This window comes from Myodes glareolus, chromosome 19 (genome assembly GCF_982192425.1).
Source record: "Myodes glareolus chromosome 19, mMyoGla1.1, whole genome shotgun sequence".
NCBI lineage: Eukaryota > Metazoa > Chordata > Mammalia > Rodentia > Cricetidae > Myodes > Myodes glareolus.
In genome coordinates, this window is record NC_142044.1 from 21,678,044 (window position 1) to 21,694,148 (window position 16,105).

Here is a 16,105-nt window from a genome sequence, read left to right on the forward strand (position 1 = left end):
TGTCAATGGAAGTAACACATTTAAAAGCTCGTTGGGTTCCTTAACATTTTCAGAAACGTGTGTGTGTGTGTGTGTGGCCATGTGTGTGTGTGACCATGTGTGGAGGTCCGAGGACAACTTCCAAGGTTCAGTCTTTTTCACCATACGGGTCCTGGGCATTGGACTTAGGTCATCAGGCTTGGCGGCAGGCACTTTTACCACCCAGCTATCTCGCCAGAACAATGTATTTAGAGCTCTCTGAGTTTGAGAACTGACTACCAACCTTCCTAAGTGTGGTTAGGGAGATAGATGTTTAAAAAGTGCCACCAGCTGTAGCCAGTATAACCATTTAAAGCATTTCTATTTTAGGAAATAGTTTTGAATTAGTTTTTCTTTTCTTCCCTGACATTCAGTGTAGTCAACTGGAAACTACTGGAAGAAAAAAAAAAGAGGAAGAAGATGTCAAGCAAATTTCACTGCTCAGAGATGAAATAGAGGTCTTTCCTGGTAGGCTTTCCCACTTGTATTACACACACACAACATGGACACAGCTCAGTCGTTTATGTGAGCTTGGGCTCAAGCTGGTTTGCATTTCGCAGAATTAAAGGATGCAGTTCTAAAGACTTAAGAAATGTTTTCATATGTTTAATATGTGCTCTGAAATGCACTTTAAACATCAGTAGGAAATTTAATCATTTTCCCGTATAGCTGGTGAGTGTCAGGCAAATACACTGTCTCAAAAGGTCTTGATAAAAATCTTCAGTGACACACCAATACCAATGGAATAAAGCAAAAGTTGCTTGTTTAGAAATTAAGCTCACGGGCGAATGGCTCACATCAAACCACCAGATGAAATTATGATCAGCTGTAGTTTGAATATTTATTTCTTTCTGACTCAAGGTCTTGTTGTGTAGTCCAGGTTGGCCTCCTGCCTCAGGCTCTAGAGTGTGAGAATGACCCAACTGCAGGATGCAAAGCCAGGGAATGGGGCCACCCATAGTGGGCGGGGTCTTCTATGTCAGCTAATACAATCAAGACAGTCATCCACCCATACTCCCCCAGACCCGCCTGATCTAGACAATAGTACATTGAGATTCTCAAGTGATTCTAGATTGGGTCAAGTTGACAATTAAAGCCAGCCAGCACACCTGTGGTTTTCCTCTTAGCGTGTGAGGAAAGATCAGCGCTTCATAACACGTTAGGTGGCCTTTCACGTGTCTTCTTGTTCAGCGCTTCATAACATGCTAGGTGGCCTTTCACGTGTCTTGTTGCTTTGGTTTGTTTTGCCCATCAGAAACCATGAGTGCTTTTCATTTTCCGAACAGGTTTCTACTCAGCCCCCGGCAGAATCCCCAGCAGCTGTTTGTGCGGTGTTTACTCTCTGTGCTTTGAACATCACTGCAGGAAAAACAGACGCCAGAAGGGAACAGCAACCCAGGGAAAGGTCTCTCTTACTTCATCTCTCAATGTTGGGCAGCTGGGTTGTAAAAGGCCTTTGTCCAGCTCCCTGGCACTATGTCTTTGAGCTGCTGTGAGCTTGGGAGACTTGGAGAGTTCTCCAGGCTGTGCCTTCCAAGGCACTCTCTTCCCTCCCCGTGGGTGGCAGTGTTTCGCTTTTTCTATCCTTGTTCCTAGTAGGAAATCGCCTGTTTTCTTTTAAAAAGGATAAGCAGAGTTCGGTCACACTTCTTATTGGTTCCCCCACCCCTACTGCGGTTAACTTTTGTTGTGTTCACTTGCAAAACAGCATTGAGAATATCAGGATTCATACCCTAGGCTGCTTCTGAATACGTTTCTGAGAGTCAAGGGTCCAGTATGGAAGACAATACAGCCTTCTCAAAAGGCGGCTGGAATGTGTTTGGGTGGCAGTAATGGAGGTGACTCACACCCTTGGGGCCTCCTCGCAAGCCTGCTTCCTCTTGCTCCCACATGTGCTCTGGGGTTCCATGCTCTTGTCCTCAGCTCAGGTCACGTGATGAGAGTTGTTCCTTCATTTTATGAGTCTGTGTGGAGTGGAGTGGATGTACCATCTCAAATTGATGTCTTATGTTTTAGTTAGAATTTGAAGATGTACTTTCGTGCTTGGGGGGCGTGGGGGCGGTAATGTGCAAAAGAGACCCAGATGCTAAGGACTGGGCGCAAATAGTTCATTATGGAGGTGTCTTTACGATGAACGTTGGGTGGGGGAAGGGAGGGGAGAAACACCATTAAGAGTGGATAAGGAAGAGGGTCCCCGAATGCTCCTCTTGGAAGTTTCGGGGTCACCTGAGCCTTGCCCCTCTGAGTAGTAGGGACCTGGCAGTTCCTTCCTTACCCTCGCTCCCTCTGTGGCTGAGTCGCTCCTGCAGGTGTTAACAATAGCATGTTTACCTGTTCTGCCAGCAGGCTGAGCATCCTTCCTAGCCAGAGGAGAGGTCACGGCAGGGTCACAGGTACATGGAGCTGCAGGTGACGTTTGGGTGGGTCATAGGATAGGAACGGTACAGGCATGTGGTAGAGGATAGGCATACTGTGGTTTTCCTGGTCCTGGACATGTGTGTGTGTGTGTGCACTGGGCTGGCCTGGAGATCAGCTGGCTCCCTTTGTGGTCTGACTCTTGTACCCATAGCCTCATGCTAGACACCTAGCAATCTTTGGGGACAAGCGATAGAAATCCTGCTCTTTCTCACTACCTGCTTCATCTTCTGTGTCCGTGTTGTTCTCTCTTCCCCAAGGCCAAGTCTGCTTCCCTAGAAGCCCCAGTGAAGAAGTAAATTTGGGCCTGTGTACCTGAACTTTGGGCAGAGTGATGAGGTGATCTGATTGGTTATGCTGCATCACGTGGTCCTGCAATTGACAGATATGTCAGAACCAATGGAATCTTTTTTTTTTATTAAAAAAATAAAGAAAAAGCTCTCCCACTGGTGTGTGTGTGTGTGTGTGTGTGTGTGTGTGTGTGTGTAAGTATGCATGTGGTGGGGGATGGATGCATGTGCCTATAGAGTCCAGAAGATGGCGCCATATACATTGGAACTGGAGTCGTGGTGTTTGCAGGATGCCTGGCTTGTTATGTGGTCACTGGGATCCTGACAACCAGCCTTCATGATTGGGCAGCAAGCACTAACTGCTGGTCCATCTTGCCAATCCCCACTGGCTCTTTCTGTGGGATTATTGGAAGCAAAAGAAACAAACTGAATTCTCTGTAGCTCAAGCAAGAGTCATTGAAACTGGAAAAGGAGCTCACTAAGTCCTGGGTGGGCTGCGCACCAGGGGAATCCATGTGTTTTACAGGGGCCTTGGCAGGCAGTGAAGAGCTTGCCCTTGGTTCCCAGGGTGCACAGTGATTATCTCAAGTTCCAAGGCATAGCCAGGGAAGGAAACCCAGAGACCACTTTTCTCAGTGATGGACCTGGAGTGCTGGCCCCCGAGTCTTGCCAGAATGCTCTGTGCCTCCTGCAGGGCCGGGCAACAGGTACAGCAATGGAGGACAGGACACAAGGCCACTCTGCAAGTGCTGACTAGCAAGGGGAAGACAGCCATACCACGTGGGACTGGACTCCGGGAACAGCAAGCGCCTGGGTTTAGTAGCTGGCATTAACACAGAGACAAGAGACCTCAGGGTGCCATAGAAGGTGTGTTGGGGCCCTGAACCCATGTTGTGGAGGGAACATCGGCTTAAGACCATCCTTTAGAATCTAAAGATGTGGCCTTGAAGCTCAGAGAGTGAATGTGGAACCATTCAGAGCAGGTCTAGGAAATGGGGAAGAGAGAAAAGAGGGGAGAGGAGCAGAGAGGAAAGGGAGGAGAAGGAAGGGAAAGGGGCGGGGGACAGAAAGGAGGGAATGAGAAAGAAGGGGGGAGAGGAAGGGGATTAGAGCAGAGAAGGGGGCTGTGTATTCTGATATCCTGCCAATGCGTTATCTCGGGTGTTTGTTTCTAAGGTCCTTGGATCACCATCCTGGCTCCTTGTCTTAATTCTCAGTAAAGGTGTTTGTGTTGTACATTAATGTGTGTCCCCAGCCTAAGTCGTGGTTGACACTGCAGGATGAGGAGGGGTGTCTGCTCGCTGTCCATCTCTTTCTGGGGTGGCTAGTTGGTGAGGTGGATGTACCAGGACTATGGTACTGAATCACACAAACCCAAGGCCCAGCTGGTGAGCCCCTATCTCAGACCACCTGTGCATGTGGATGGTCAGGTGACCCATTTCACCTTCCGCTATGGAATCTGTCTGTCCCTGTTGCTATGGAGACTTATTTGGGTTGATGCCAATCTATCTGAATCTTTAAATCTACAAGGAACAGAGGCGAAACCTGGCTAACTCAAGCAAGAAAAACCGAGGAAAACAAAATCTCTAAATGTCACTGAGACCCCAGGAAGGGAGAGCCGGGCTCGAAGACCACATGGTTAAAGGCTCATTCTGAATTATGCTATGGTCCTTTCACACTTGAAATCGCCCTTCTGACTCCATCAGCACCACAGCAGAATCCCTGCCCCAGTCCCTGCTGGGGTTTGGTAACATTTGTGCCTTTCCCACCACCTTCTGTGGATGGATTGTGAGGTCCCTGATTCTTCTATGCAAGGAACAAGCTAGTGCATACAATGTCATCCTTTGAAGGGCTCTCTGGAGAAAGCAGAATGGAGACTTGGGGGTTGAGGCAGCAAACAGACAGCGTCTTTCAGTGTGAGAGCTGCTATCTCTATGGGGATATGGGCATCCTGATGAGGTTCATGAAAAACAAGCACTGATTTTTTGCTTTTGTTTTGCTTCAGTGTCGATCTAAGGATTTATATCCAGCTGCTTTTGTTTTATAACCATTGATAGGAGTTTGACTTCAGTGGTATGCCTGCGAATATCAAGTCAGCCACAGCTCTTTTAATCTGAGTGTGCAACTGGGCAAGGAACAGAAGCCAAGCAAACTCAGAAAGCTGTGTACCCAGGCAGCAGCAGGTCATCCGGGCCCCAGGCTGTGCAGAAAGGTCCTGTGGAATCCGCTCATGGTAAATGTGGGGGAGCCAGCTGTCTGCACAACTGAATGACCACAAAGGGCAGGGAGCCTCCCACCCCCGCCCCCACAGAATGAGCAGCGGTGCCTTTCCCACACAGCAACACTGTCTGTCACAGGCAGTGAGTGCTGAGTTGGAGTTTACAGTTTTATAGACCTGCTGGTATCAATTTGTTAATGCATTGGTTGAAAACCTGTTGAAGAATTGTCAGCATGAGGATTTCATGTCCACATGTTTCAGGAACATCACAATAAGACAAAGCGTTGAATACATCATATAATAAAAATGAAAAAAAAAAGGCTGCATTAACTCCAAGAATCCCAGAGACTTCTCCGCTAGGAAGGAACATGGATAGGCAGTGTTTGAGTGTGCAAAGCAGTGAGCTGGTGCAGGATCAAGGTGAGAGCAGGCGGGACTGAAGAGCAGAGGGAAGAAGTGGGCCAGAGTTCTGCGTGCAGGATTGACTTGAGTTAAAAACACCACAATTTAATTGAAAAGCTATTGTGGAATGTAAACACAAATCCTGCCTGGCACATAGTAGGTGCTTACCGCTCACACGAGTGAGTGAGTGGATGGCTGATCTCAGGAAGTAGATGACGAGACTTCAGGAAGTAGATGACGAGACTTCAGGAAGTAGATGGCTAACTTCAGGAAGGAGATGACGAGTGCTGTTGAACCTGCTGGACCACACAAAGCCACTGGCCTGTGAGGACTTGGTGGCATTAGGACAATTACCGGGAGAGGAAAAAAATCAGTGACAAAATGAGACAGTCAGTGAATATGATTTGAATATTAAAAGATTCTAAGTAGCTGTGGGGTGGGGTGAGGGGAGTAGATGCCGTATTTGTGTTAGTCTGCTGGGGCTGTCGTAACAAAAGACTCCAGTCTTCATAACTTAAACAGCATGGTGATAGTGTTGGCTCTCCTACTGGCTTGTAGAGGCCGATGCTATTACTGCCTCTGTGCAGGACTAGAGACAGACATATATAGATTGTAGACAGATATTGGATAGATAGATAGATAGATAGATAGATAGATAGATAGATTGATAGATGATAGGCTCTAGGTAGATGATGGATAGATAAGTGGTCTATAGATAGATGATAGGTGATAGATGATGATGAATAAACAGATAATAGATAGATGATTGATTGATTGATAGACTGATAGATAGATAGACAGATAGATGAGAATATGCTTTTCCCTCTCCTAGGATACCAGTCCTATAAGGATACAACCTCATCACTTCAGCCTAACCCTGATTATCTAGATCTGCAAGAGCTGTGTTACACAATTCAGTCGATAGCCATCTTTAATGCATATTTCTGCATCTTGGGAAAATACAAAGGACCTGGGTCTGTAGCCTCAAAGTCAGATGCTAACCAAGGGATTTTCTTTTACTGGGTGCTTTGCCATACAGCTCTTTCTTTCAGAAAAAGACAAAACAAAACAAACGAATAAAAAACAAAAACAAAAAAATTGACAAGGAGCATCTTGTCTGTTGCTTTTTCATTCCAGGATAGCTGCATGTAAATCATATTTTGTTAAATACAAGATAAACTGGACCTGCTTTTGTTAATATAAATATAATCCTTTTCAGGGACCTTGAGGACGTTCACAAGGCTGTGCAAGCACTGTCTCTCTAGTTCTAAAATATCTCCCTCACTCCCAAAGGAGTTCCCACAACCCTCTTCCTTCCCTCTCTCCCTTTCACAATGAATCTGCTCTCTGTCTCTGTCTCTGTCTCTGTCTCTGTCTCTGTCTCTCTCTCTCTCCCTCTCTCAGTAGATTCATCCATTCTGGGCACTTCAAAGAAATGGAGTCATACAGTCTGTGACTGTATGTCTGTATGTCTGTGGTTGGCTTCTTTCACTTTTGCTGTTTGTAGGCTCAGCCATGACGTCAGTGTGATGGAGTATCAGTGCACTCTGTTATACATGCATGTGCCATGACGTCAGTGTGATGGAGTATCAATGCACTCTGTTATACATGCATGTGCCATGACGTCAGTGTGATGGAGTATCAGTGCACTCTGTTATACATGCATGTGCCATGACGTCAGTGTGATGAAGTATCAGTGCACTCTGTTATACATGCATATATCTCATTTGTTTCATCTGTTGGTTGTTCTAGCATTTGACTCTTGTGAATAGGATCAAAATTGACTTTAAACCTTGCTACTGCCTTTGGGTAGATTTTGTTTGCTGCCCGAATAGAGTTCCATTAAGGAGCCATTTCTGGTGCCTTCTTCACTGCAGGCGTGAGGGCCTGTCTCTGCTCACCTGGTGAACGTCTGCTTTGCTGGGAATCAACATTGCTTGGGCATAGAGCATCATAAACTGCTCAGTGTGATGGTTTATGCGGATCGTCAACCTGACGGGACCCACAGTTACTTAGGAAAGGAGCCTGTGGGGGATTTTCTTGATGAGGTTCCTGGAGGTGAGTAGACCCAACCAAACTGTGGGTGGCACCGTTTCACGGGCCGGCATCCTGGATTGCACAAACATGAGAGAGTGATGCGAGCATCAGCGTTCGTCTCTCTGTTTCCTGGCTGTGATGGAGGCCATGCAAGCAGCTTTCTTGAGTTCCCGTTGCCATGGCTTCCCTGCTGTGATAGTCTGTACCCTTGAGCTGCGGGCAAAACAGAAACAAAAACAGCAGCAGCAACGAAACCTAAACACTCTTCTCTGTTAAGTTACTTTTGGCTGGTGTTTTTTATCACAACAATGAGATAGGAAACTAATATTCTCAGGTTTTACCATTAAAAGCAAACAAACAACCCAGAAAACTTGAAACGAATCACATTGCAGACAATCCCTGGGGATTGTTACGATGAGAGGAAATGCAAAAACATGGCATTAGAAAAACAGATCCCTTTCTTTTTAGGAGAGTTCTGTTGCCCATTCCCAAATGCAGGGAGTATTAGCTTTGGAGGCTTCTGCCTCAACCTGTAGTCATGGGAAAGGGCCGCAGTTTTAATAGCCCACATCACCTCCTAGTTAATTAAGTGAAGTGAGCACGTAGAAAACAGCCCCAAATATCTTTTGGGATTGTGAAAGTAATTGCAGATAACTTGATAGACACAGAAGCATAAAGCTGCCAAGAGAAACCCACCGAAGCCAGAACCCGGAGCCTGAGTCTGTGCTAATGAAGTCATGTATCTGCTGTTGGCAGCAGGCTCTAGAGGGCCCTGAGTCTGGCTGAATTGTGGCCTCTAGACCTGGACAGCAATCCTGCAAGGCCTGCAGTTTTTCCCCTTTGACAAAAGCTTTGCAGAAACCATTAATCAGCGGGGTGTGCAGAGCCTTACCAGCGAGGAGAACAATAGCATAAAATCTGGGTACTCTGAGGTCCCAGCCAAAGGAGGCTCGCCCTTTGGTGCCATTAAAAAACGTCTCCATCCTTAGTTCTCACCGTGATTGAATGCATGCAGTCACCTTGGAAACCATCCTGCCCAATGTCTTGCAGGTTTTTTAGTAAACAGCAGGTTGTCTGTTTACTAAATATAATGTAATGTAAACCCCTCCAACAGTTGCTTCCTTATATAAATGAAGCTTAAAAAGAAAACAAGAAAAAAAAGAGACTTCATTTTTAGATATGTAAATCAGAGTTCTCTGAACCTAAAATTACAGCCATTTTCTAACTAGAATTAACCACCTCAGGCACCAGTGAGCCAATCAGTGAGGTTGCCAATCAGTCTGGAATAGCAGACATTGTTTTGGAGTGGGGAGGGCTAACGATGACAGGAAAAGGACAGGGACAACGAGGCCTCCCACGACTGGCAGCCTCTCTGACTCCAGCCATGGGTCTCAAAGCTCAGAAAACCCAGCAGAGCTCGGTGAGCGCTCACTCAGTTCAAGTCCGACCTGGCAGGTCTCCATTAACACGTGTGAGCGCCTGCGTGGGAACCGGCGGCGTAACTGGCCGGAAGCACAAATTAAACCCACTAGGAAATGGCACGACGTACCTTTTAGAATGCCTGCAGGAAAATTAGAGACAACACTAAATGCTGGAAAGGACGGCAAACAACCACTCCCATGTTACTTGGGGACGTTTAGGACAGTCGTTTGGGGAAGGAAAGTTTGCCACAACTGCAGACACACTTAACATATGACCTAACGCTGGCACTCCTGGGCACTAATTCTGGGCGAATCATGAGGTTATGCTCACACAATTGTCCGCTGTAGTCATGATGGCAAATTTTAATTGTGAATTGAACATAACCTAGACTCACTTGGCGAGAGAGCCCTAGTGAGGAACTGTCTGCATCATGTTGGGCTGTGGGTGTCATGATTAAGATTCGGTTGTCAACTCAACACACCTGGGGACAGGGAACCTCACTTGAGGAATTGCTTCTATTGGTGTGGCTAGTGGGCATGCGTACGGATATTTCATTTGTATTTTAATAAATAAAGCTTGTCTGAGGACCAGAGAGTAAAACAGCTATAAAGGGTTCTACAGTGTTGATAGAACTCAAGGAAGAGGTTGGATTAGCTTCAGAGGCAGCACAATGAACACAGGGACTCCCCTGCCCGCTTTTAGCAAGGCAGCTTCACACTCGTGCCTTCTCATACTTGGTTCTTTGGCTCTTCCCGTCTGGAATGTGGAAAGCCTGGCCTCCAACCACTCCAGTGTTTACACACTGCAGACTCAGCCGCCCCGGGGGAACCTGGACTCCATCCGCGTTCCTATATTCTCAGGAAATGGTATTGTCCCAGCTCGGTGTTGCACAACCTTGCCACGCCCATCATAAACTCGCTAGGTAAACGCTCTGTGGGCGGGGCCAGGCGGACAAGTGTTCATCCACCTTTCTCAGTTACCCAGCTGAGTTACCCAGTCAGACAGCTCTGCCCCGTGACCGAAACGATCCGTGTTCACATTGGAACCTGTTGCAATGGGTTCCACCTGTGCATGCGCTTCTCTGGAGTCGTAACTCTAGGGCTGTCTCCACAGAGATAGTACAGCATGAAGTAGGTGCTCAGAGAGGTTCTGGAGAATGAACGAGGCCCACTCACTAGGTCTTTTCTCACAGACAGCTCCTGTTCTAGGACACCCAGAGCTATTCCTACACACGGTGCCTTTACTTCCTTTTTGCACAGGCCCATGAGTTCATTTTATTTTGGCTACACTAAAAACAGTTCAAACCCTCTCTGGCAGGAGCTCATTAAATGCTTCCCAAACCCACTGTTTCAACACAATTGATAAACTCTTTTTCCATCCCTTTTGCATCTGGATGTGGTCCTGCTGCTACGAATCATGAGTAGAAAGGGTGTTTGGCTCTAGCTACAAAAGCTAGGGGCAGGAAAGCCTTCTCATGTTCTTTCCCTTTCCTGACGATCAGCCAGATCTGGCAACCTGTGAGATGTAAGGGACCAGAGAGACAGATGGAGTACCCATATCGCTGAAAACCACAGGGCATTCTTGCCTTGGGCTGTGACCATGACCCTAAGTTTGAGATTGTCACAATAGTTAGCCTATCCTATTCAGTATATACCCCCACACAAACTACTTTCTGTCATACTTACTGAGTTGTAGATCTTTTTTTACTGCTGTGTATCTATATTCTCCTGACTTTGGCTTCAATTTGATGACGCCAGAGGGCTGTAGTCATGTCCTTAGAGTAATGCACCAATGTTTGGCTAAGATGTAATGCAAGGTGCTGGCTGTTTGGGCCCAGTCTTCATGCAGATACTTTTGGCTCAGCAGATACCATTTGAGCTCCCCTGGGAAAGTGTTCAACAGATTATGGCTAAGACTGCATGGCTGAAGGGAGAGCCTGAGCTGGCCCCTCAGAGTTGCAGCCAATATTACCTGAGGCTAACATGCATCTTTATTTTTTCCACTCCCGAAGTCTGTGCTTTTTTTACTTGGTGCCTGTACTGGATAGTTTTTATGTCAGTTTGACACAAGGTAGGGTCATCTGGGAAGAAGGAATTTTTTTCTCCTATTGACAATAGATAATTTCCCATATAAAATATACTGATTTATGGTTTCCCCTTCCTCTATTCCTACTAGTTCCTCCCCACCTCCCTTCCCTTCCAGACCCACACCTCTCCTGTCTCTCATTAGAAAATAAACAGACATCTAAGGAAAAAATATCAAAATAAGGTAACTAAAAAGCAAACATATCAGAATATGAGAAAACAACCAAACAAGACAAGAAGAAGAAGAAGAAGAAGAAGAAGAAGAAGAAGAAGAAGAAGAAGAAGAAGAAAGTGCACAAGAAATGTGCATATACATGCAGAGATACTCAGGAATCTTGTGAAAACCCCAAACCAGAAGCCATAATATACATAATATATACTAAAAGGATATTATGTAAGGTGTAAAAGAAACAAAATGCCCTGATTTAGCATTACGTGACTGAGAGCATCCGAAGATGCCATTGAGTGTGTTTTCTGTTGGCCGTCTACGACTGCACGTGGGTCCGTCCTTCCCTTAAGAGTGTTTTGTTGCCCCAGGGAGACTCTCTTAGAGAAAACTTATTTTTCATTTCCAGGTGGCTATCAATTGGAGATGGCTTCTGGGCTAGGGATGAGGACGTGTGCTCACGTCTCCTCTCAGCCCTAGGACCCCATCTGGTGCAGACTCACACAGGTCCTGTGCCCACTACCACAGTCTCTGCGAGTTCATGCATGCCAGCCCTGTTGTCTAGAAGGCCTTGATTCCATGGGGTCTTCCATTCCCTCTGGTTCTTACACTCTTCTGCCTCCTCTTCCTGCAGAGTTCCCTGAGCCCCTAGAGGAGAGATTTGAAGGAGGCCTTTGTTTTAGGGATATGTCTTCCAAGGTCTCTTACCCTCTGTTTATTGTCTGGCTGTGGTTCTATGAATTTGTTCCCATCTGCTGTTGGAGGAGTCTTCTCTGATGACAGTTGAGCAAGTGACGGATCTAGGAGTCATTTTATTGTGACATTCCTTCAGCAGAGCAGTAGCATTTTGTTTTCCAGGAGGTCCCTAGGCTATCTGGTCTCAGGTTCTTGGCCACCCAAGCAGCGTTGTGTTTCATGGAGGAGTAGGCCATTTGTTGGTTACTCCCGTAAGCTTTGTGCCACTATTGCAGCCATGTGCCTTTCAGGCAGGCCATTCTTGTAGATCAAAGGGTTTGTAGCTGGGTTGGTGTTTTGTTTTTCCTTTGGTAGTGTGCCGAGTACCTCCCAGAACAATGAACACTCGTCCATACTTTGCATGAATGTTTTGGGTGAATGTTTGTCTGAGTTGTTTGGGGGTTCCCATGGGACTTTTTTGTCCAAAACTCCATTAGATGTAGCCCATTTCTGGCACTGGAAGCTTCATTTGATGATGAGAGGTTCAGGTGGAGCTCTGTCTTCCCCATTATTTGTTGATTTCATTTGGATCATCTTCATATATATTATAGGAAGCTTCTAACATATTAGGTTTCCACGTGACCTCTCAAATGGCCCTTGGTTTTAGCTATCCCTCACCCATGTTTCCTCCCTAGTCCCCCCTCTTCTCTCCCATTCCCTATAGAATCCTCCCATTCCAGTTTCCCACCTCACGCCTCCATAGCTATGTATTCTATTTGCCCTTCCTAGGGAGACTCATCCCTCCCCCAGTCCCTTTCTCAACCCAACCTCTATGTTATATGGATTATAGCTTGCTTATCAATGACTTACAATACCACATTTGTCTTTCTGTGTCTGAGTTACCCACCTCAGGATGATTTTTTTTTCCTAGTTCCATCCATTTACCTGCAAATTTCATGATTTCATTTTTTTTAATGACTGAGAGATATCCCATTGTATGAATATATCACATTTTCTTTATCCATTCATCCCTTGACAGACATCTAGTTTTTTTTTCCAGTTGGAAGAAAGAATCTTAATTGAGAAGATACCTCTACAGGATTGGAGTTTGTGGGGATTTTCTTTTCTTTTTAATTTTCTTTTTCAAAAAAATTCTCTCTTATAGATTTTTTTCCATACAATATATTTTGATCATACTCTTCTCCCTCCCCCAACTCCTCCCAGATTAACCCATCCCACTTCCTTACCCACCCAAATTCATATTCTCTACTTCTCCCTCTCTCTCTCCCTCTCTCTCTCTCCCTCTCTCAACAACAACAACAACAAAAATCCAAAAATAAAGCAAGCAAACAAACAAACAGGAATCCAATAAGATAAAACAAAACAAAGAACCAAGCAACAACAATAAGATCAACAACAGAAACCCAAACAAAAACAAAAAGCACAGAAAAAACACGGAGTGAGTTTTGTGTTGGCCAATTAACTACTCCTGGGTATCGGACCTGCTCTGAAGAATGGCTGAGGTCCCTAGTGACATTCTATTGGAGAAAACCAATTCTCCCTTTCCTAGCGGGTATCAATTGCAAATATCTTCTTGGTTAGGGGTGGAACTTGGTGTTAACTTCCTCTTCTCCATGTTGGGATTTTGTCTGGTTTGAACCTGTGCAGGTGTTCTATATGTTGTCAGAATCTCTGAGTAGAACATTTTTTGTTTTCATTTTTAAAAGATTTATTTATTTATTTATTTTATGTGTATAAGGGCTCTATTTGCATAGACAACTTTATGCCAGAAGAGGGCATCAGAACCCACTATAGATGGTTGTGAGTCACCATGTGGCTGCTGGGAATTGAACTCAGGACCTCTGGAAGAGCAGCCAGTGCGCTTAACCAGTGAGCCATCTCTCCAGCCCTTTAGGGCATTTTCTTGATTGGTGATTAATGTGGGAGAGCCCCGCCCATTGTGGGTAGGCGATCCAGGGATGTATAAGAAAACAAACCGAGGAAGCTAGGATGAGCAAGCCAGTAAGCAGCACCCCTCCATGGCCTCTGCATCAGCTCCTGCCCTGACTTCCCTCAGGGAAGTTTGATCCAAGACTTGTAAGCTGAAATAAATCTTTTCCTCTCCAAGGTGATTTTCATCAATGGTGTTTTATCACAGAAGTAGAAGCCCTTGCTAAGACAATGCCTGCGAGAACCTTTGCAGGTAGTAGGATCTAACTTCAAGCAATGTGCTTTCCTCCCTTCTGTTTCTCCCCCATTCACTCTCTTTTCCTTTCTTCTACTGATCTGTAGGGAGCCTCTACTGAGCTCTAAGGTAGAATCAAGGATCTGGTCATCACTAAATCATGATGTATGGCACATAATGGACGCGTAATTACCTAGGTTGACTGTCACTGGATGTGAGCCCAGCACCCTAGTAGGTGCTGAGGAGGCAGAAATGAGAGAAGGTGCAAACTGTCTGAAGCTATGTAATTCATAAGCTCTAAAGGCTCTCCAGGAAGCAGCTGTGCTAATAACAAGCATAGGTGATAATTATTAGGTACTTGACATAGACCTGGTCTGAATTGAGCCTAATTATTTTTTTTTTTTTAGTGTGCGTGTATGTGTACATGGGTAGGCAGGCCAGAGTTGACCTTGGGTGTCTCTCTTTATTGCTCTCCACTTAGTTTTTGGGTTCTCCCCCTGCACCGGGAGCTCGTTTAATCGGCCTGACTAGTTGGTCAGGAGCTCAGAAGATCCTCCTGTCTCCGCGTTCCCAGCACTAGGATTGCAAGCATATAACACCACGCCCAGCTTTCACTTGAGTGATGAACATCTGAACTCAGGTCCTCGTGTTTGCACAGAAAGCACTGTACAGACTCTTCTCCCAGGCCCCAAGCTTGACCAGTCTTGAGAGTGAATAGGAGGAGACACAGCACTGGGGTCTTCACCATATCAGATACAACCTCTGCTGAGACTCAGAAACCTCACATAGCTGCCATGACTATAGCGCAGCTTGCAGGTGTGGGAGAAGCATTGTGTCCAATATCTGGGTCCAGCCTCAGCGGGGTTCCTCAATACCTGAAGCATCAACCCTGAGTTAAGTATTCTGTTGTTTAGGCCGGACATGCAGCCACCACACCTTAGGCCAAGCATCCTGTAGGCAGCCACTCCGTGGGTCAAACTTCTAGCCATATCCTTGAAGGAGTAGGAATAATCCTGAACTCTCTGACCTTGGGTCAAGAAGGACGGGATCCATCTCTGTGGGCCATCTTAACACCCAAACCACCAAATAACCACCCTGTAAGTCAAGATGTCTTGTTAGTAGCCACACCTTAAGTCAAACTTCTCGTCTATAACCTTGAAGGAGCAAGAATAGGCCTGAACTCTCTGACCTTTAGTTAAGGTGGAATGGACCCACTTCTGTGGGCACCCACAGTCCAAAGCACTCAAGAGACTGTCCAGCTAGTTTACAGAAAAAAAAGCAAAAATATGAAACCAGCCCTTCCAGATCTTTTTTTTTTCTTTCTTGCCACTTCTGACCAATTTAGTGGAAGCCAGACATTTCTGACCTGACCTTAAGAATCTAGAACTGTTGTTCTCTTCACCTTGAGAGACTTATAGAATGGTCATGTATCAACCGACATGCATGAGTTTAAGTGAAATCTTCAATAGTCTGTCTAGAGCAAGGAACATTTTGAGACGGCCAAAAACAAAACAAACAACAAAGACAAAACCAACCTTTCTATTTAAGAAAATAATCAACTGAACTTGATGGAGCACTTTGCTTCTTGGCCTTGAATGAGGCTGTGTTTGTGCTGGGAAGTAGGGAGACAGGTAGTCTCCAAATTCCTGCAGAAATGGAGTCCCAACTGTTACTGATGGGGAAAGGGGACCAGCGGAAACTTTGGCCTGAGTCTTCTTTATCCTGACCCTCATCTTCTTTACTCTTGTGGCAAAGACTGCCATTTGTCCCCCATCAGCTCTTCCTTGCTTATTTACTTTAACCACACTGTTATGCTGTTTTTCTGACTGCTGTACAATCAGGAGCTCTGGGTAAGAGACTCATGGTAATGTCTACTAGTGAACCGAACAGCGGTGAAAAGGGGCTCTGGTGTTACTGGAGAGAACCTGGTGCTGGTGTTAAAGACAGGGAGATGCTGATGGTCAAACACTGGCAGCCAGAGAAGGGCATCTCCGGCTCTCAGCTCGTGAGCCCATGTTCCTTTCTCTTAAATACTCTCAGGATAAACTTGAATCTAAATATATTGGCTGTTGATGTTGTCTGTCAATATGTAACTCTCCTATCAAAAGGAAGGAGCGGTTGCTTAGTTAGAATGGGTGCTCTAGAATCACCTCGGATGAGACAATAATATTCTTCCCAGACTCTACCCCAAAG